This window comes from Taudactylus pleione, unplaced genomic scaffold, assembly GCF_031769625.1.
Source record: "Taudactylus pleione unplaced genomic scaffold, aTauple2 ptg000720l, whole genome shotgun sequence".
Classification (NCBI taxonomy): Eukaryota; Metazoa; Chordata; class Amphibia; order Anura; family Myobatrachidae; genus Taudactylus; species Taudactylus pleione.
The window spans coordinates 1,410,340-1,433,113 of NW_028285122.1; positions in this window are offsets into that span (position 1 = coordinate 1,410,340).

Below are 22,774 nucleotides of genomic sequence, written 5' to 3' on the forward strand. Positions count from 1 at the left end.
TGCATAACTGGTCAAACAAACCAACAAACCAATCAATGATTGTATATATAAGATATATACTGAATATGCATATATACAATAAGGACAAGTTCCTGTATATTATTATTCACTTTTTTTATTACTTCCCACCTGACCCCCCACCCATCCATCAACCTCAATCTCCTTCTTAAGTGGAATTGTCAGTGCAGTCAGTATACTTGTCTGGCTGCTAGTTGTGGATGTACAGGGAGCTGGGAAGTTTTGATGTCACTGCTGCTGCTCTTTGTGATCAGGTGTTGAGTTCCTGTTTACTCCCTAATAGCTTCTATAGTATACATCAATCATGTGGCAGCAACTCAATGCATAAATAAAATATGAAAATGGTCAAGAGATTAACTTGCTATTCAGACTGAACACCAGGATTAGGAGAAAATTTGATACAAGTGAATTTGACCGTGGAATGATGATACCAGCTAACTTCCTGAGATTTGCATTCACATCAGTTTCAAGAGTATAAAGAGAATTGTGTGCAAAAAAAAGTTATCTAGAGAATAACAGTTCTGTGGACAAAGCACCTTGTTAATGAGGAGACTGACATGATTGGTTGAGACTGACAGGAAGTTGACAGTAAGTAAAATAACCAGATGTTAATAATAATATTGTGTTATAACTAGAGATGAGCAGCTCAGATTCCTTGGAATATGAACCCACCCAAACACCAGGAATCCAAGTAGATCCTCACACTGATTTGGATTCCACTTTGAAGCAAAACGTCATTCTCGCGGCATCAGATTTTCACGAGTTTAGGATTCTATATAAGGAGCAGGGGATGGGACTCAATGCCTGATTCAGACCCGCTCGCAAGCGCTGAGCGCTCGCAAGCGGGTTGATGGTGGAGCAGTGCACATGCGCATGACGAACCCGGCTCCGTCGTGCACATGTGCGAGACCAGGATAGCGACAGCCAGTCCTTCGCTCCTGGTCTCGCACCAAAGGGGGCGAGCTGTCAATTTTGATTGACAGCTCGCTCCGTTTGGTGGGTGGGCCGGGGGCATGCCTGGCCAAACGGAGGCATTCCCATGAGAACGCCTACCATTTGGGGCCCGCCCCACTGAAATCACAAGTGATGTCAGTGGGGAGCTTCCTGCTCGATATGAGCAGGAAGCTCCCATGGGCTTGCAAGCAACGAGACCCTACCTCAAGGGTCTCGTCGCAAACCTGATGGACCATCATCCTGGCCGCTCGCACTAGCAGGAGGCCGCTCTAAAAAAAAAATAGGAAGGGCCTGATTCGGAGCGAGCGCTCACTTTTAGCAAGTGGCTCTGAATTAGGCCCTCAGTGATGTCAGTGGGGAGCTTCCTGCTCGATCTGAGCAGGAAGCTCCCTTGGGCTTGCGAGCAATGAGACGCTACCACAAGGGTCTCATCGCAAACCCGATGGTCGCACCCATCACGACCATCATCCTGGCTGCTCGCACTATCTGTGGGTGGTTACCCACAGCTATGCGAGCGGCCAGGAGGCCGCTCTAAAAAAAAATAGGAAGGGCCTGATTCGGAGCGAGCGCTCGCTTTTTGCGAGCGGCTCTGAATCAGGCCCTCAGTACCATTTCCTTATCAAACACACTGCTGTATGCTGTGCTTAACTCTGCTGTCATTTCTCTGTATAGGCTGAGCTTATTAGTTAATGAGTAAAACTTTATACTGTATAGGGGGGTGCATGCTGCTATGCTGTAAACTGCTGTATAGGCTGTGCTGCTTAGTTAATGAATGTGTATATAGGGGGTGCATGCTGCTGTGCTGTACTCTGCTGTATAGGCTGTGTTGTTGTGTAGAACTATCTATAGGGGGGTGCGTAGTGCTGTGCTCTGCTGTATAGGCTGTACTTCTTAGTTAATGAATGTGTATATAGGGGGTGCATGCTGCTGTGCTGTACTCTGCTGTATAGGCTGTGCTGTTGAGTATAACTATATATAGGGGGTGCATGCTGCTATGCTGTATTCTGCTGTATAGGCTGTGCTGCTTAGTTAATGAATGTGTATATAGGGGGTGCATGCTGCTGTGATGTACTCTGCTGTATAGGCTGTGCTGTTGAGTATAACTATATATAGTGGGGGCATGCTGTAGTGCTGTATTCTGCTGTATAGGCTGTACTGCTTAGTTAATGAATATGTATATAGCGGGTACATGCTGCTGTGCTGTACTCTGCCATATAGACTTCAGACCAACAAGTCACAAGAGGCTGTGCTCCTTAGTCAATGTGTAGTGTATAGGGGGTGCACGTTGCTGTATGCTCACGTGCAGATATAAGCCCTGTTGCTCCAGTCCATGCAGGAACACAGATGTGCCATAACAAAAATAATTGTATCATTTATGCTGTTTTATGCACTTTGTTATACTCATGTCACCCCTGTCTGTCTGTCCCTCCCCCTTAGAATGTAAGCTCCTATGAGCAGAGCCCTCTACCCTCTTGTGCTTCTCCTTCTTTACCTTCATCTACTTCTTACTCTCTACCAGGGCACATAACACTTGGTTGCTTTGCATTGTTGCTTATCTGGGTGTTATGGTCGCGAATGTAGCAATGTATATTATCCATGTCATGTAATGTATTGTATTGTATTTTACTGTACTGTAAATCAATCTATTTGTTTATGTACTTTGTAAGGTGCTGTGGAACACTTGTGGCGCCATATAAATAAATGGTAATAATAATAATACTAATAATATTACTAATAATGTGCATATATAAGCCCTGTGGCTCCTGTTCATGCAGGAATACAGCTGCACTATAAAAAATATACTGTAATTGTATTGTTAGTACTGTTTTGTATGCTTTGCTCACTGTATATTAGCCCAAAGGCTCCTGTCCACGCTGTAGTCAAGCTGCGCCATAAAAAAAAATAACTGTGATGTTTATACTATTTGGTGTGCTTTGTTTTATTCACATGCATTTATAAGCCGTACAGTGATCTACAAATTGAAAAATGGATAATGTTCCGTTTAGAGTAGATGAGCAACGTACTGTTACTGCAGCTGCTGCCACCAGTAATGATGATGACGCTAGTCCTTCACTGTCATCTACTAAGGTTAATGCTCAAGGGCATAGATGGTCAGGGCATCTAAATTAAAAAAAAAACAATATACAGTGATACAGAATAAACACATCTAATAAAGGGAAAGTGTGGTGCAGAAAAACATAACATTGCCAACATGCTATTCACCACATGCAGTGGCAAGGAAAGACAGAGGCCTAGGCCTTTATATTTGAGTGGAAGTGTCAGTGAGGCATCTTCATCTGCCTCTCATGATGATGTAAGACCTTATCACTCAGAGTGTAGAAGAGGTATCAAAAAATGAAAACCACTAAGGCAGTAGAACAAACTGCATTCAGAGACATACATGGCTATGGTAGTATTAGATCTGTGTCCAATATCCGCCATTAATGCAGTAGGTTTCACACAGTTAATTGAGGTACTGTGTCTGCGGTACCCAATTCCATCTGGGTTCAATTTTAGCTGAAAAGCCATTCCTGTGCTAAACCAGGACATTAAAAAAAAAAAATTGTCTACAAAATGCCATTGTACCCACTGTCCACCTGAGCACAAATATGTGAACAAGTGATAATGGGCAAACTAAAGATTATATGACTGTGACAGCCCACTGGGTGGGTGATTCATCTTTAGCAGCAGCAGCAGAAACAGTATCTAACAAACAACATCAGCTCATTCAGATTCAGTCTACTCTGTATATCACCGGCTTCACTAAGTGGCATACCGCTGACATCCTCTTAGAAAAATTAAGGTATGTCATAGCAAAATAGCTTACCCAACTTAGATTTTCCTCAGGATTTGTAACCTCTGACAATGCCACCAATATTGTTAGAGCATTACAGCTGGGTGATACTGGATGTCTCTTCAGCTGGGGAAGAGACACTACACTCAGCTTCATCTCTCATTCTACAGAATGTATTATTTATAAACCCTGCATACCTACAGAGCACATATAATGTAACCCATCACTAGAGGGCAGTATTCTGTAGAAGACAATAATGTTTTCCTCACACCATCAACTTGGTGGTAAAGGTTTTTTTTTTAAATGACACGCAGGAGATGCTGTCTGTGGCCCGAACAATTTCGGGATGTTTTTGCCATTCAGCCACAGCACGCAGGAGATTGCAGCAGCTGCAAGAGCAGTTGAATTTGCTCTGCCACCAACTGAAGTTGTTAACCAGGTGGAATTCCACCCTTTATATGCTTTAGTGAATGGATGAACAGTAAAAAGACATCCACTGCTATACAACAAGCCATGACATTAGGAGAGGGTGAGGAGTGTTCCTTAGTCCAGAGGAGTGGAGAAGGCTTTCCATTTTCTGCACGGTTCTCAAACCATTTTAAGTTGTCACATGTGAAGTGAGTGCTGACACTGCTAGCTTGAGTCAGGTGATTCCCCTAATTAGGCTTTTAGAAAATCAACTCGAGAAATTGAATGAGGATGATTAAACAAAGTGATTCCACTAAGTATGTCAGAACTCTATACCTCAAGTCCTTTGCTTCACCAGTATCCTAGGGTTACCAATATCTTCAAATCAGATCACTAAATTTTGGAGACTGTGCTTGATCTTACATTTAAGTTGTACGTCCTGTCTTTCTTTCCAACTGACTCAGATTTTAAGAGAGGCAAATAGCTCCTGCTGAGCAAGGTGGCAGCTCAAGTGGTACACAACATGACAATATCTCCTCCTTCAATTTGTCCGGCAGCTTCCAGGAAAAATTACCCAGTGGTGATGCAGAGGAGTCAATTTCTGACATCTAGTCTGGTCTAATATAATTGCCAAAAATTAGTTACACTGCTACAGCGACTCCATCTGATAGAATGGTGGAGGATTATTTTCATGACACCATACACATAGGCATGTCACAGAGTCCCTTTGACTACTGGAAAGACAACAAGGTAATTTGGAAGCCCTTACACAGACTGGCTTTGCATTACCTAAGCTGCCACCCTCCATTATGTACTCAGAAATAAATTTTAGCACAGCCTGGAACCTTGTCAGCAATCGGCGTAGGAGGCTACTTCCTGAAAATGTGGAAAAGATGATGTTCATCAAAATGAACTGGAAATTCCACAAGGAAGACCTTTACTGCCAAGTATGTAAAAAAAAATACCGATCCACCTGTAATGGTCGTTTCTAGTGGGGATTAATTAATATTGTGTGATGATGATGAACACACTGATGAGGGTGAGGAATTGGATAATGATGACATCTTTCCTCTGCAGAGCCAGTTTGTGTATGTAGAGATCATTTCCAGTAATGTCAGCTGCCCATTGGTAGATTGTTTTGTGGGGTCCCAAGTGCCAGTCCCTGTGATTGGTTTGTTAAACTGTGCATGTCATGTTTAGTATATACAACAGAAGAGTGGGTGTTTGGGGTATTGCTGCCTGACATTTTTAATTTTATAGATTATTAAACTGCCATCCTGTCTGCCACTGCTGAGTGGCAAATGTTTCATAGATGTCCTATATTTTTTTAAAGTGCCGTGTGTGTGCTGCTGCTCTGACATTTACTTTTTTTTGTTTCATACTGTATTTATTTAGACTAAAATCACAATTAGTTATGCTGCCTTTTTTCTTAAACTTTCATTCCAATGTGTAACAAGAGATGGGCTTGGCTTTCCTTGATCATAACAGCCAAGTTTGATCAGATGCAACTCAAGCACCAAATGGGGAGGCTATATTGTGATGGTTCCTGGTGGTGTTATCCTACCGCCCCCCCCAGTTTCCCCATATATAATCCCAGAATCATGATGATGAGAGATGTTTAGTACAGACTTTAAATTCAGAGTTTCAATTTTGTGCTGTCACATTATTAGTTCCTTCACCCATTCAAGAATCAAAATGGGCAGGTTTGACACATTACTCCCATTGGTGGTAGAGCCCAAGGACAATTCCATCTTACTTCTCTTTTCTTTGAATTATGTGCTTTTTGGGGTGCTGCTGACTGTCTATTTGTGTAGATGACAAACATTATTGTTATAGTTCATTAAACTGCCATTCTGTCTGCCATGGCAGTGCCATTCTCTTTCCTAGATGTGACAAGTTGGAAGTTGAACTGCCACAGCCACTGAAATCTTATACATGTGGTGATGATTGCCAAAATGTCCAGAATTGTATATGGCCACAGACAGCATCCCCTGCATGCCCCTTTCATTTTTTTTAAATGGAACCACCAAAGAGCTCAACTGGGGCAAAAACTGATGTGAAAGAGTAAAATATTTTTTGTAAATGCCTCCCCTGCTACCTCATAAATTTGCTTTAGAATCCAATTGTTAAATTTACTACGAATCAACCATTCTTTTCCCTACCTTCAACTATATACATACTCCATCCCCCTTGGGCATTGTAGTTCAGCTGGAGAGCCACAGGCAGCTTTCCTCTCATGTAAACAGCAAGTCTTGGGCCCATTTCCCCCAACAACCTCGATGAGCACAAAGTAAAAGTTTGTTTTCAGTGTACCTCCACAAGCAAGGCCTCCACAAGCAAGGCCATCACATTTCTATTAGATTTATAAAATAATATACAGTGTATGTGGGCTGAATCAATATTCATTCAGATTGTGGCACAAAATGGCTGCCCTCACTGTGTGTTAGTGACAGCTGCTCTGCAGATGTCAATCAGGTGATCAGGTTTTAGGTGGTTGCTTCACTTAGGATTGGACACATGTGGGCTTAAGTGAGCCTGCTCCCATATATGCTCCATGCATCTCTGTGTGATGGTACAGACACTGCATAATATCTTCTGATAAACTCTCCATGCTTGAATAGGAAACCTTTTCCAGATCAAAGATGTCTTTCAGGAACTTGATCCTACATTGATCCTCATTCATAAATGTTCTTTAGAATCAAAAAATGTTTATAAATTTATAATTTAATCAATCGTTCTTTCCTTTCCCTGCCTTCAACTACTCCGTAAACATACTCCATCTCCCTTGGGACTCTGATCTAGTTCTTGATTAAAGAAAACATTCTTGATTTCTCTATGGGGTCATAAAGTTTATTAAACTGCCATCCTGACTGCCACTGAAGTGCCACTCTGTTTCCTAGATGAGCCATGTTGGAAGCTGAACTGCCATGTTTGTGCCATCCACTGTTGTGCAACCTTTTGGCCTAACTTGAATTAAAACAATATTGTGAGCCATGAGGTGCCCAAAATTGAGTGGAAATTAATGTTATTGATGTTAATAATACTCTATGAACAAAAAAGGCTCAAATTATGTGATTTTAGCTTTTTTTGTAAATTTTTGGAAAAAATGCTAAACCAAAACCAGTCAAGGATCTTGACAAAACCAAAACCAGATGACAGATTACTGTAGAATCAACACTAAAAACAAAATCAGCAAAAAATGGTCCAGCACACATATCTAGTAATAACAGTGGATGTACTGTAGCAGTAGAAGTCAATAGAACCTTCAGATGCTGCCAGCTATTGTACAGTTTCACAGGCCCAAGAAAACTGGACAGTTAATGTTGGAAAAAATTCACCTGGTCTGACAACTCATTTCTGTATTTCTGCTGCAGAATGCAGATGCTAGGGTCAGAATTTGAAGTAATTATTATGTCAGTGTAGCCATCCTGCCTTGTACTATATCAATGGTTAAGACTTGTGGTGATATGGTGCAGCACAGATTGTGTAATGGTTAGCATTACTACATCACAGCACTGTGATCATGGTTTCAATTTACACTACGGACCTAACTGTATGGAGTTTGTATATTCTCCTTCTGCTTGCTTGGGTTTCCTCCCAAAATCCAAAAATATACTGGTAGGTTTACTGCCTCCTGAAAACAATATATCCCTAGTGTGTTTGTGTGTGCATGTACATGTACATGTGGTAGGGAATATTGAGTGTTAGCTCCACAGGGGCAGGGACTGATGTGAATGACTATAATATTCTCTGTAAAGTGCTGCGGAATATGTGTGCGCTATATAAATAACTGGTAATAATAATATAATGTTTCTCAGCACACATTAGACTCCATAATACAAACTGAGCATTGTTTAAATGGGTGAGACAATCTGAGTATTATTGTTGTCCATGTGCATTCAATTATTACCACAGTCGTCTAATCTGCTGATGGTTACTGCCAGTATGATACCATGTCACAAAGCACAGCTCATTGAAAACTTTACTTGTTTTGCCGTTGTTTGGGATTTGCTGTGATTTCTTTTCAAAACTACAGTGTTTATGGAAGTTATTTTGAACCTCTAACCTAACTGTCAATCTCCACTGTGACAATGCCGGCCATGTTCTGGCAAACCAGGAAGTGGATCTTACTAAGACCAAAGAGGACATTCCCAGTGGATTTAGGAAAGTAATATATGAGTAAAAATAGAGAGATGTGAAGGTATTATATTTCATTAAATAATTAAAACTTTCAGTTTATGAGAACTGTGTTTGTTTTTAAAAACATATAAAGGTGTTTTTCAGGTCCCAAAAGGCACTGAATTTCAGGACATTCTGGCATGTCTTCTTCCCCACATGACAGTATGCCCTGGCAGCCAATAAAGCAATATATAGCAGGGCTTTCTGAGGGCCTGATTCACCAAGGATCGCTGTTCTGCTTATACGCATGCATCGCCATTGCCAATATCAGAGCTGCTAATTAAATGTTTGGATTCACATTGCATTCACATATTGACATAAGGACGCCCACTTCCCCTTAATCACATCCGTCCATATACTAGGGGAACATAGCGTAACCATCAGTAACATCGGACCAATATGCACACTTGTACAAGCCCAAACCTTACTCAGAAATTGCTCATATCCACGCATGCTATCAGTGGCTGCTTATGGTCATGCAGTAGATAATTTATGCATGCCCCTGCAATGGTGTTGAAACTCACCCGACCACCCTCCGTCACCACCCACAATCGGCACTTCCTGTCAATCACTCAGCTCTGGGTCTGCGTAGCCTCTGCAAATGCAGTTCCCATCGCAATTGCTAGTTTGCACAATGCATACGCATGCACAGTACACAACAATCTACCAATTGCATGTATATTAGCAACTGCGTTCCTTGCTGAATCAGGCCCTGAGAACTTTAGCGTGCTAATAGAGAAATATATATTTTCTAACTTTTATGATTATTTATTATTCCATCACCTAAAACCCAAGGGTATTGGAAAGAGCACTAGTGCCATCATCATGGTACTCATTTCGCATGAGGGGCTATGTCACTCTAGGGAACACAGATCTTGTCTGATTGACTTAAGACTATTGTGCACTATGGTATTCAAAACCCAAACTGTGTTCCACCTGCTATACTGGCACTAGCCCTGGCTGGTAATGCCTTTTGATGAAAATAAAAATGTTAAGGGAATCCTACAATCTTTGTCCCCCTGATTTTTCCAGTACCTGTCCTGAAGTGCTTTTTTGCCTTAAACAACACCTTCAAAAAAATATTTACCTAACAGTATGGTCCAACTATTTGTATAAAAAAAAAACTAAAAGGTGTTGTTACTGTAAATTAGATTTATATAAAAACTGGATAATTCTAATGCATACTTTTTAAATCTAAATTATTCAAAAGCTCTGATAATTTAAATGCTACCAACTATACATAAAGCTATGGCCCAAACACCAGGAGGGCCCATCATTTCTTCAAATGACTCGTTTTTTCATCTGCCCTCACAATACTGTATGTTCATTTTTTCCTTCAGTCTGTTGTACTCAAAACTTTCACATGCATATATGATACCACCAGTTTTTAAAACCATCTTACTATCTTGAGAAGTGTTCCTTATAATTGCTTGCTGGTTACACTAGATGTATCAAATTTATATTCTTGCATTCCTCATGATCTTGGAAAGGAGTCCATGAGGGATTCCATCAATGCCCGTCCTCAATACAAAGGGATTTGTTGATTATTTTATTACTAATTGATGCCATTTTTTACAAAAAGTATTTTATGTTAGTGCATCATTTTTTTTTCTACAGATCCAAAGGAATGCTATGGGGTCTAACATAGCCCCATCAAATGGCAGTCAAGTTATGTATGACTTTAAAAATATGTACATTAACAGTGAACCTAATTTTACCCAATATATTTTCTTTTACGTTAGAAATATTAATGATATGTTAATGTTATGGAATGGCAGTGAGGTATTTAAATATGATTAAGATCACTTTTAATTATATGTATAACTTATACATATATTTATATCTAAAAAGTCTCACCCTAAAACTACTTAAGAAATTATCATAGTTCTTCCAACTTCTGAAAGGTATGACAATATTACATAACCAAAAGTTCTGATAGGGCCCATCATTTTTTAAGAATGATTCCATGGAACTTGAACAAACCTTATTTAATTGCTTGCAATTGCGTCATGAGCAACTATTAACTTAGAATTAACATAGAATTTGAAAGCAGACAAATATTAACAAATCACTGTTGTAAATACATTTTTGGTGGCATACATTAAGTAAGATACACAGTTATGGAGCAGTGGCACATTTTAATTCAGCCTCCATATTGGGTAAAAATTTTAAAAGAACCACCACTGTTCTGACATAAACAAAATGAAAAATTTATTGTTCACAGATTACAACATTTTCTGTGATGATAAAACAGTGCTTACTCCCAGGATACCATAAGTGCCATTGTTGCATTAGCTGTCATTATTTGATGATGGGTGATAGTCACACAGCAAGCTTCTTGTAAATGTTTAACTGTAAAGCCACATTTTACATGTAATAGAAGTTACAAACTTCAAAAAACACAATCAAGAGAGCCTGTAATTTATTGTATGATTACCTGCCGCCATTTGAGAGACATTTGATTGAGACCTAACAAACTTTTGTAGGGGAGAAAAATAAAATTATGTTGCATAAGTAAGCATGTTGGACATACCATCTCCATGCAATGTTCTCTATTGGATTATATAAAGCATTTAGTCAATTGTGCTTAATATAAATTTGCTCATAAATGTCCAAACTTAATTAAATTGATTTTATGGCTTTAAATATTTTTGTGGTTAACTTAGAATTAATTCTAGAATCTATTTAGTAATGTTTATATCTTTTTTATTTCCTAATCCTTTTATTTATATCTGATATTTTACTGTATGGTCTTTGCTTGGGCACTGAATGTGATTTTAAGAAGATTTTTCCTAGTCTTCTTTTCTTAGGTTGGTTGACCCATTTATCTAGTGTGTACCCATTTTAACATTCAAAAAAGATTAGAGCCACAAAATTCCTCTAACATAAACCGTTTCACACATGAGACGTCCCAGGTAAAAAGTTGTGTGATGTTATGTGATCTGAAAACTATTGTGTTACCGGGGCCCATTTATCAAAGTATATTTGAGGTATAATCCCCAAAAACATAAGTTTAGGGTGTTTTTCCTCAAATATAAAGTATCCCCCAGAAGTATTAAGGAGGGACTGCAGCAGGTATCTCAGATACCTTCTGTGATCCCTCCATTACCGCTTGTAGAGCCTCCCCCATAGGTTTCTATGGCGGAAGTGATGCTGCCAAATGTATCAATATCCGGAATGCGATGCATCCAGATATTGGTCCCGGCAGCTAATGCCATCTGAAGACAGCTTTAGCCACTGTAGACTATGGGCTACACTGTACACTATTAGCTGGTGGAGGGATCCGATGGAACCCTCCCTGGCTCCCTGGCTATGGCGGTTGTGCATGTACAGTCAGTGGGACTACACATGCGCACCACCCCCTAAACTGGCCGACAGCTCTGCGGAGACATCGCAGGGATGGGATCCTTTTGGAGCCCGTGTCCCTAAATGTTCTAGATGATACATCCGGCCGATATAATTGCTTTTTGCAATCTGATCATGAGTGGTGCTGTCATGCCTTGATCAAGTTGCAAAAACAGTCATTAATAAATTGGGGCCATGATGTATTGTCTGTCCTCCTCTCCTCTATATATTTGGAATGTTCTCTTTCAATTCATGTCTTCTTTAACATCCTGGTTGCAGGCCACTGAGAGGTTAAGGCAGTGGATTTGTAAATATGTGATTATTATAAATTGGTTGCTTATTCCAGACATCACATATTTCAGCATTTAGAAACACTGATCAATAGATAAAGATTACCTAATTGTAAAATGATGCACCTATTTATCAACATAATTTTTAATTAAATATTGGGAAAACACCCTTTTCACAATATTTAAGTATCATACAGATGTACTATAGGGCAGCTAGAGGAGAAATCACACATTTCTCCTCCAAGCCCTTATTATCACATTTGTTTAAGTAAGCGGATCGTATTTCTCATAAATGTAATGGGAAATGTGATCTGCTCAGATTTATTAACCTGCAAATGTAAAAAAAATATCGGAGGAAGCCTGTGTGATAATAACATCACCTTCACCTGGCGTTATACAGGCTCCATCCAGTCTGCAGATGTGATGATGATGTTTTACTTCAGAGGCTCCCTCTACAGCTCCCTCTTCCATCCTCACCCTCCCTCAGTGCTTCATCTGTGCTAATCAGCTGCAGAAGATAGACTCTGTAACTGTAACAGCTGCTTACTTGACCCAACAGAAAGAGTGCTTAACCCCATCCTTGCTGGGGAGGACTGGTAGTAAGCAGCTGTCAGTGGGGCAGTGGACAGTACAGCATTTAGCAGCACACTATATGGCATATAGTAGTAGCGCGCAGTATGGTATTTGGCAGCACACAGTATGGCATTTAGCAGCGCACACTATGCCATTTAGCAGCACACTGTATGGCATTTAGATGTGCACAGTATTGCATTTAGCAGTGCACAGTACAGCATTTTGCAGTGCACAGTATGGCATTTAGCTGCGCACAGTATGGCATTTAGCAGCGCACAATATTGCATTTAGCAGAGCACAGTACAGCATTTAGCAGCGAACAGTATGGCATTTAGCAGTGCACAGTATGGCATTTAGCAGAGCACAGTACAGCATTTAGCAGAGCACAGTACAGCATTTAGCAGTTCACAGTATGGCATTTAGCAGAGCACAGTACAGTAGTAAGCAGCACACAGTACAGCATTTAGCAGAGCACAGTATGGCATTTAGCAGAGTACAGTACAGCATTTAGCAGTGCTCAGTATGGCATTTAGCAGCGCACAGTACGGCATTTAGCAGCGCACAGTATGGCATTTAGCAGCGCACAGTATGGTATTTAGCAGCACACAGTATGGCATTTAGCAGCACACAGTATGGTATTTAGCAGTGCGTAGTACCCCATTTCTCTGCTCAGCCCAAGAACTTTTATAGAAAGAGTGGAGAAATGCTTTACTATGCACTGCCCGGCTGACAGCTCACGGATGAGGTTGGTCTCCCTGGGCTGATTCACTACGGATCGCAATTCTGCTTAAACGCATGCAATGCAGTTGCTAATATCAGCAATGATATGTAAATGTTTGCATCCACAATGCGATCACAGCCTGACATAAGGACGCCCACTTCCTCTTACACACATACGTATACTTTGTCAAAATAGCAAAACAATCGGTAACCTCAAGTAATATCGGACCCAAGTGCACACTTGCACAAGCCCTGACCTTACTCAGGAAATGCTAACAGCCACGCACGGTATGAGACCTCAGGCTGCATATGTTTATGAAGAGTATAATTTATGCACACCCCTGCAACGCCATTGAAATGCACCGGCATGCCTGCGATCGGCCAACCACCCCCTCCTCAGCACCCACAAATGGCACTTCCTGTCAATCACTCTGCCATGGGTTTGCGTATACACCGAGATCGCATTCCCAAACGCAGTGGCTAGTTCGCACACGCACACTATGATGCATAAGCATGCGCACTACACAACAATTGGCCGATTGTGTTAGTCTTAGCACTTGTGATCCGTAATGAATCCGCCCTCTATGCGGTCCCTGAAGCTGCACCTTACCGTGCTAATAACGGCACATGCACAGTAACAAGCTGTCTATCGCTAATGCGAATAGACAGCTGTAAAAGCAGGGAGAGGGATTCGCCGGGCTTCAACACAAGCTGTGTCCCAGCGTGCGGATGTTAATACATCCATATGATAAGTTACATTATTGGATTGCGATTATAATCCTTTACTTCACATGATAACTACAATTAAATTGCGGTTTTTATTAAAGAGACCCCTGGAGAAATATTTATTTTAGCTAATTTTTGTATTTAAGTAAAATATAAACAGTAAGATTACAATATAATTACATTACCTCAAAATTAGGCTTAATCTGTGAAAACACCCACATACATAGGATACATATATTAGTATGGTTAATGCTAAATACTGTATAGGAGGAGTTAATAATAACTTAGGATTGCATGAATGTAAGAAGTTTTTGTAGCGTCTCCTGAAGCTGCCAATTTAGTTCTTTAGACTTATTTTTATTTTTAATATATTCAGTTTTTTTTATTTTTTTTATTTTTAATATATACAATTTCAGGTTTTATAATAAGTCAAGAAAAGGTAATTATTTGTCCACATAATTTTATATGGGATTTTAGATAGGACCTATGCATCAATGTTGAATATATTAATATTACCAAAATATTGTCTTCTTCTCAGTTCTAGTTCCAGTAATTATTTAACACATATCGTACCCAAAAACATCTTCCTGAACTTGGAACTTCCCTGGATGATGATGATGGCCTCGGCTGTCGGAAATATCATGATTATAAACCTGCAAATATAATTAATGGTATCTTCAAAGTTGGATTTTCCAGTGAAGGAAAAGACCTCAGCTATGTAGAATATTCCAGAGAGTATAAGAAATAGGATAATTGTTCTGATAGCATTAATATGGGCCTGGAGCTTAGGAGGAGTGAATCCAGAATTATTCTTCTTTATATTCCAGATGTGCCTTAAAAGTGAGGATGCTGTCACCATAAGGGAGATGAGAATGACAAGGAAAGGGAACCCGAAACCCAGGCAGTTGATAAGTATTGTGTATAGTAGACTAGTAGAAACTACCCCAGTAACAGCTCTGGGACTGTGAGTACTATTATCTGAAAATCCTTCTTCAAAATTCAAGGAAACAAGCCAAATTTCTGGAACAGATAATACCAATGACCCCACTGCTGAGAGTCGGAGGAGATGAGGCAGGAAAGCAGAGAGATGTTTTCTTACCCAAACAAAGAGGCGGTGAGTGAAGTTGGTGATGGTGGTACAGTAATAGGCACAGAGCCAGGCAGTCAGCCAATTGGAGAAGTATATTAGGAATGCTTGAAGAAGGAGTAATATGTGATAGACGTCTTTGACATACCAAGTTGATTTCAACAAAGCTATTGAATTTGCAAGTGATAAACAACGAAAGGTAATGTTAACCACTCCCATGATAACATGGATTAGCTCAGAGGGGCTCAGTTTTAACCCATTTTTAATGCTGTTCACATTTAAAATGATGATACCTAAGTTCAAGGAAATTGCAACCACCCATTCAATGTCAGTGATGACCACCATAACTATCATCCCAGGTACCAACATTTTCTAGGCTGAATGTGTTTGATGAAGCTGCTGGTAAATGATTGTACAGTGTGTGCTCAACAGAAACATTTCTATGTTTGGAATTTGCCTAATGCAAATAGTCACTGACTGGCCACCTGTCTGCAATGTGCATGGTGATATGAAGAGACTCGATACGTATCTCTTACAGAGCTCGTATTCAGGTGTATACATTCTAGAAAACTTATTTGTGTAGCATAGGCCACTTGCAAATTATTTTTGCAATTTAGATGTATATAATTAAAACACCATATGAATTGTATAATGCTGACATATGGTCACTGATATTAGCCATTGTGATGAGCCCTATTGAATATGTACTTTTTATCTTCGCTACCAGCTAGAGTGCCTGCCCTAGCACCAGTGCTTAAAGTGGTCCTAGACACATGGTGGAACTCCCTCCCCCTCCCCCATCCTCCGTGCTTTTTCAATAAAGGGATAGCGCGTGCCATAGGCATGTGAATAAGATTGTGCTACTGTGTGGCATAATTTAATTGGGAAATGCAATCTTCCTGAAATGTACTTAAAATAAATAGTGAAAAAATAAGTGGGAAAGCCCTGTGATAATAACGCCATGTTCAGATGGTATTTTCAGGTTCCCTGACAGACCGATAAGAGCTGGGAGCTGACCCCTGTGATCAGATTGGGAACCACAAGCTGATTACTTAAAAAAAAAAAAAAGAAAAAAGAAACAAACAATTACCTGCTTCCAGATACCATTGATCAGTACTCTGGTGAGGTCCTCTTAGGCTCTGGTCAGCTGGTCTCCTGGCTCCTGCTCCTTTGCCGGCATCTCAGTTTGCAGCTAACCTTGAGTGCAGGAGCTCCGAGACCAGTTGATAGGAGTCCCAGAGGACCTCACCGGAGCACCAATCACTGAGGTAAGTGTAAGCAAAATGGGGGGGGGATGAGGGGGCATCACGGGGGTGGAGTTTTGGTAGGTAAGCTGGTGGCCATGTACGGACACCTTCTAACTGTATTTCCCTGCAATTGATTATTTTATACATTCCTGTGATATTTACTTAACTCATAATGCAGATTTAAGCAAACGTATCACACTGCATCTCCATTTCAAAAGTAACAAATAGGGGCCATAATGAGAAATACAAGTGTGTCCATTTTCATCCAGCCTCAATAACCATACAACGGGATATGCCTGGTGTGTGTGAGCCAAAAGGTCCCGTGTGCCGTGTGAGATACTCAGTCGCACACAGATATACAAGTGTTACATATCAAATTAATCAGCATGGTCTCCTGGAGCATCCTTTTCACATCACATTGTGACTTAGTCATGCTCTCAGCAAATAAATAATCAAAAAAGACGCCCAGTGCGAGCACAGTCTCACAGGACCAGTCAGCCAAGAGTGGCTTATTGATTCGACTGCAGCAAAAATGAGTGAGACACATTTGTATGTGGGTCACATAGTTTAGATCAAGGGTGTGCCACCTTTTCTTCTCTGAGTGCTGCACTGAGAAAATTTAGGGGTTACAAAACAAAACAAGAGTGGCCGTCTTACACTTCTGGCAAATGCCAGAAAGGCCAATGGTCTGATGGGCTGGCCCAAGCCGGTTGACAGTCAGGCTAAGACTAGATGATGGAGGCACCGACTGGCAGAAGCACATGGCCAACTGATTTGCTCCTGCTTGCCGGCACCTCCTTTTCTGTTCCTGCCTGCACCCTCTTCCCCAGCTCCCAAGCTTGACCTTCTCTCCTCCCACCCTCTCTAGCTTAGCTCATGGTAGGCTGGTGGCCTCATGAATTCCAATTTCAAACCAAAATTACCAGCAGTCAGCTACACACACACAATGCCGCTGCAGTTATACCAACAACTCTTTATAAGGCACATTTCTTGCCTAAAAGTTCAGCTTAGTCACAAACAGATGTGACAAACCTCTTCCCGAGAATGCACTGATTAATGTGATATGCGACACTTGTACATCTGTATGCGACAAAGTCTATATCTGTATATGGAGTGCTTCCATGCGGTATCTTGTCAGCAAAATTTTCTGTGTGTGCATCTGAAATATCTCTACTGAGACCATGTACAAACACAATCAGGATGCATTCACAGGGTGACTTAGATGCATGCACAGGGTGACTTAGATGCATGCACAGGGTGACTTAGATGCATTCACAGGGTGACTTAGATGCATGCACAGGGTGACTTTAATGCATGCACAGAGTGACTTAGATTCATGCACAGGGTGATATAGCTGCATGCACAGGATGACTTAGTTGCATGAACAGGGTGACTTAGCTGCATGCACAGGGTAACTTAGCTGCATCAACAGGGTGACTTAGTTGCATGCCCAGAGTGACTTAAATGCATGTACAGGGTGACAGCTGCTTGCACAGGGTGACTTAGATGCATGTACAGGGTGACTTAGATGCATGCAAAGAGTGACTTAGATGCATGCACAGGGTGACTTAGATGCATGCACAGAGTGACTTAGCTGCATGCACTGGGTGACGTAGCTGTATGCACAGGGTGACGCATGCACAGGGTGACTTAGATGCATACACAGGGTGACTTAGCTGCATGCACAGAGTGGCTTAGCTGCATCACAGGGTGACTTAGCTGCTTGCACATGGTGACTTAGATGCATGCACAGGGTGACTTAGAGGCATGCACAGGGTGATTTAGCTGCATGCACTTTGTGATTTAGATGCAAGAACAGGGTGACTTAGCTGCATGCACAGGGTGACTTAGCTGCATGCACAGGGTGACTTAGATGCATGCACAGGGTGACTTAGATGCATGCACAGGGTGACATAGCTGCATTCACAGGATGACTTAGATGCATGCACAGGGTGACTAAGATGCATGCACAGGGTGACTTAGATGCATGCACAGGGTGACTTAGATGCATGCATAGGGCGACTTAGATGCATGCACAGGGTGACTTAGATGCATGCAAAGAGTGACTTAGATGCATGCACAGGGTGACTTAGCTGCATACAGAGGGTGACTTAGCTGCATGCACAGGCTGACTTAGATTTATGCACAGGGTGACTTAGATGCATGCACAGGGTGACTTAGCTGCATGCACAGGGTGACTCAGATGCATGCACAGGGTGACTTAGATGCATGCACAGGGTGACTTAGATGCATGCACAGGGTGACTTAGATGCATGCACAGGGTGACTTAGATGCATGCAAAGGGCGACTTAGATGCATGCACAGGGTGACTTAGCTGCATGCACAGGGTGACTTAGATGCATGCACAGGGTGACTTAGATGCATGCACAGGGAGACTTAGATGCATGCAAAGGGCGACTTAGATGCATGCACAGGGTGACTTAGATGCATGCACAGAGTGACTTAGATGCATGCAAAGAGTGACTTAGATGCATGCATAGGGTGACTTAGCTGCATGCACAAGGTGACTGAGATTCATGCACAGGGTGACTTAGATGCATGCACAGGGTGACTTAGCTGCATGCACAGGGTGACTTAGATGCATGCACAGGGTGACTTAGATGCATGCACAGTTAGAAAAAAATATCAATTACTCCCGACATGGTCATAGCGTATGACTCAAAATAAGGCCCAATATGTACATCCAAGCAGCCTGACTGGAACTCTTAATTCAGCAGAGTAGATGAGATATTCTGTAGAGATGGAATACTAGAGGCAGTAAAGAAATCTTATTATACAGTATGTCCACATGTGTGTATCAGAGGAAAGCTTTATCCAATGTTAGTTATGACAATATATCACTAGCAAATAACTTGCAGGGATTTCGTGGTTCCTGCCTCTTGATAAAAGTTTGACTTTAATTGATTAGAGGCTGTAATTCTTTCTCTCACTGTTTACTAATCACCATACTCCAGTGTGTATGTGACTGGTGTATATGTAATACCTAGTAATCTGCTACTCACCAGCAGCTCCCCAGTGTGTATGTGACTGGTGTATATGTAATACCTAGTAATCTGCTACTCACCAGCAGCTCCCCAGTGTGTATGTGACTGGTGTATATGTAATACCTAGTAATCTGCTACTCACCAGCAGCTCCCTAGTGTGTATGTGACTGGTGTATATGTAATACCTAGTAACCTGCTACTCACCAGCAGCTCCCCAGTGTGTATGTGACTGGTGTATATGTAATACCTAGTAATCTGCTACTCACCAGCAGCTCCCCAGTGTGTATGTGACTGGTGTATATGTAATACCTAGTAACCTGCTACTCACCAGCAGCTCCCCAGTGTGTATGTGACTGGTGTATATGTAATACCTAGTAACCTGCTACTCACCAGCAGCTCCCCAGTGTGTATGTGACTGGTGTATATGTAATACCTAGTAATCTGCTACTCACCAGCAGCTCCCCAGTGTGTATGTGACTGGTGTATATGTAATACCTAGTAACCTGCTACTCACCAGCAGCTCCTCAGTGTGTATGCTCGCAGATGGAGGGCTGCACATGCGCAGTACACCTCCTGCGCACGCGCAGTCCTTCCACCATCTGAGTTGTGCACTAAATATCTGGGTAGTGTACATCTCTGAATAAGGACCAGTGGGCCTGATTCAGAGCCGCTCGTAAGCGGACGCTCTTTCGCTCTGAGCGATCTTCGCAAAACTGCGCATGCATATGGGTCGTAATGCGCATGCACGAACCAGTCATTGGGGTCGGAAATCGTGCGCTCGTATAACAGCAAGGGGCTGCTAATTTGAGTGACAGAATGAGGCGTTTGTGGGTGGTAACAGGGGAAGGTGCTTGAAAACGGGGCAGTGGAAATCCGATCGCAGGCATGCCAAACGGTCAAAATGCCGTTCAATGGGTGTGCATAATTAACAAAGCAGCGTCATCGACCATGTCACTTGGTTGTCTTTTAGCCTGAACTGCTCGCAGTGATAGCGGGAAGTAAAACCTGCCACAAGCACTGCGAGCAGTTCAGACGCCTTTCGATGTTCCCGATTAAACTAATAAATACAGGAGATGACGTATGATGCGAACGGCAAAGGGGCGTCTTTTCAAAATAGCGAGTGCATGTTTCGGACGCTCGCTCAGACATAGAGGCTACCACAGACCGCAAAGAGCGAGCGCTTAATTTAAATATTCGGCCCCTTTTTCAGAACGACCGTCCGCAATTAGCGTCCAGCTCTGAATCAGGCCCTGTGTTCACAAGTGACCTCTTATTAGTGTTCAGGCTCAGTGAGGAGCAGTCACATCATCCTAAGGGGTTTTTATTTTGCCAAGACCTGTGAAATACCAACTTGGACTGAAGAGGCCTATTCCCTATGGATCGAGTTAGTAATAAATAGGTAAATTAGGTCTGTGTGTGGGAGGGATTATTTAATAAAATACTTTTTTTTCTATAGTTTACGAGTCTTGCATTTATTTTTATCTTACAGTGGGACAACAGGTGCTTGATGCCTGGACATGCTGCCACTTGTAGTTCTCAAAGTGCCATCATGCCTTGGCCTTCATGCCCTAGCAGCCTTGCTTTGGCCAGTAGTTCAGCTGTTAAAACCAATATTAATTCTAAACTTCACCATTACCTCCATATCATCCACCACCAGGTGTTTGTCTCGTTGGACCCAAGAGTGAGAACATGCACATTTTTTGCTGGCCCATTTTTCCTAAGGAAACCAGCCTTAGTGTTACCCTGCTTCTTTGAGACACCATGCAGTCTCTCCCCCTGATTTTCCTATATCAGCCTAGGCACAAGTCTTAGCTCTTGTTAACTCTAGAGGGGGAGGGGGGGCTTTGCATTTGTTTTCTTCTAAAATCAGTGTTTCCAGCAGGAATGCTGGAAGGAAACGCACAAGAACGCAGGTGAGTATTGCTTGTATAATCTGTATAGAACTGAATGGTAACTGAGTTAGCCTGTAACTCTCAACATATTACATTTGTGAGTTTTGTTTGTTCTAGCAGCTTTATTGTGGCTGGAAACCTGCATCTTATTACATATCACTTAGTGCTGATGTATTCTCCCTCTCAGGCATAATGTCCTTGTCAGTTTAGTTTTGCCTTTGAAATAATTGAGCTTTAAAAATACAGGAATACTGGCAGCAGTTCCTGCAGTGGTTGCAGCTTGCACCCTATTACATAAGCCTCCAGATCTCCTCTTATTCTCAAACGTGATGCCCCAATCTGATTCCTGATGTCAGCACACAATTCTAATGTTCCCTCCCTCTCAGACATGATTCCTCATCACTCTCATTTTTAATGACCTTTCACTCTCTTTTCTAATGTCACTTCACTCTCAGAACTGATGATCTCTTATTACTCTTCCACAATTCCTATCAGTCCTGATGTTCCAACACTCAATTTCACAAAGGTCCCCTCCCTCTTGATCCCAGTGTTTTTTCCTTCTCAGCAACAATGCCCCCCCCCCTCAGCCCCAATGTCCCCTCCTTTCAGTCCTAATGTTCCATAATCTTCACTCCTGATTTTCCCTTAATCTTAGTCCTGATGTCACCTCCCTCACTTTTCGGATATCCCATCACATAGACTCACAATATTCCTTTATTCTCAGGGGTCTATAAATCAATTCATATTTGTGGAATATCCCCCAAAAATGGGTGCCCATAAATATATTAACTTTCCCCTGAATGTATGTACAGGGGTACATAGCAGAATTTGGAGATATCAGTCTCCAATTTGCTCATAAAGCAGCCCCCATAGGTCTCTATAGTGGCACTTTCTTGCCAAATTCAATTTGATCCAAAAACCTAATGCCATCTTTATATGGCATTTACAATTGTAGCTTAGGGGCTACTCTTGGCAGAAATTACCAGGAGAGGGATCTGTAGGATCCCTCCCCAGCAATGACCACTCACACATGGAGAGCAGACCACACTAGCCGTCATGCCATGCGGTCTAGAAGAAAAAGGGATCACATTGCATTAGCGATCACATTTCTATTCTTTTTGGAGCCCTTGTCCATGCGGGTTTCCTTAATACATTGTTGTGATACTTAGGGGTAAATTTACTAAGATTCGAGATGGTCCCGATTTTCTATGAGATTTATCTCGCTGGAACTCGCCAAAGCCCAGGTGATTTAATAGCTTTTTATCTCTCAAGTTTACCAACAGGTAATTTGAGGCAAATCGAGTTGGCCGTTGATGAAGCAGAACGAGATATCTCCCCTGAGTAGCAGGTTTTGCAGGAGATTACTCAGCCGAGATTGCAGAGTTTTCTCTCTGCCTAACTTTCCTGAGCAAGCAAACCTACACATATCAGTAAGAAATATGTAAGCTGCTTGTGTCTTGTACCTGTAAAAAACAGGTTAAATTATTTAAAAATAATTACATAGGTTCCCCCCCCAAAAGTATAATTAACCATGGA